The following is a 1,322-nucleotide window of genomic DNA, read 5'->3' as shown; positions in this document are numbered from 1 at the left end:
GTCCCCTGCAATCCATCACATACATCCAGAACCTTATGCTACATTCACACTGAACGCAATTTGAGCAGCAGAAGCAGCCGGTTTACATGCAAAGTACATGATTGACTGATATCAAGGCACATCAAAAGGTCCTGCAGTGCATTTTGAGCAGCAGGAGCAGCGCTTCTAAGCAGCTGAAGCAGCACTTCTGAGCATCTGAGGTGCATGATGCTCTTCACAAGCAGCAGATGCTGGAGATGGTGAAAATGAAATTATGCCGCACGATGCGCCGCATCAACCACTGAGATAAGGTGACTTGGGAAAAACATAGTGCTGCTGATACAGACCACTGTGTTCACTCCCCTGAAACAGATTATTAATGCCTAAATGAACTTAAAATGATGAAACCTCCAGGCACAATTTGTTCACCTTTATTATTGTGGTATCTGCAGTTTATATCACATACCTGAAAAACATCTTCCAGCGGAAATAGCGGAAAACCCCCAAAAGGTGACCTAGCCTAAGGCAGCTGTTGTTTGATTGGTCTTGGCGGCTTCGACAGCAGAAAAATATTTTATTGGCAGCATCGTAATGTTAATGAACTGACTGCACAGAACATTTTCCAAGACGTATTGTTGTGCTTATAAACATGTTAAAGCAAATTTTATCAACTTATCACAAGAAATATAGCAGAACCACTCTCTGCCATTGAATACAGGAGCAGTGAAAACATCAGATGGATCTGTACGGATACTCTACATGATGCTCTTGAGGCGTGTCTCACCTAAAAATGTACAAGCTTCAAAACTGAAGCGGAAGATTCTTCTTTGCTGCTCAAATCGTGTTCGGTGTGATAGTAGCATTAGTTGTTCTCGCATTTTCAATATTATACAGATTTCTTTGTATTTGATATCGGTGAGAGAACATTAACACACTGCTCCCAGGGTGCCCCACAATGGCAGCCCATTTCTCCCCAAGGGAATGGGTTAAATGCAGATGTAAATTTCTCCAAAGTGAGATCAATAAAGTTCAATTATTATATTTTTCTGCTGCCAGGTACACTTCTCCACCGTGAGCTTGCACCAAAATATAATATGTTGATACAATAATTTCAATTCAGTTTATTTATATAGTGCAATTTCACAACACATGTCATCTCAAGACACTTTACAGTAAACCAGATCATAAAGTCAAATTGATTAAAAGTTTTCTATCTAAAAAAACACAGTTGATCGCATCGACTCATTGACTCAAAGGCAATCCCTCACACTAAGCCTGCTTGTAGCGACAGTGGAGAGGAAAAACTCCCTATTAACACGAAGCAACCTCCAGCAGAACCAGAC

Source organism: Cyprinodon variegatus, unplaced genomic scaffold (assembly GCF_000732505.1).
Source record: "Cyprinodon variegatus isolate N-32 unplaced genomic scaffold, C_variegatus-1.0 Scaffold1791, whole genome shotgun sequence".
Taxonomy (NCBI): Eukaryota; Metazoa; Chordata; class Actinopteri; order Cyprinodontiformes; family Cyprinodontidae; genus Cyprinodon; species Cyprinodon variegatus.
This window is presented reverse-complemented; position numbering follows the sequence as displayed.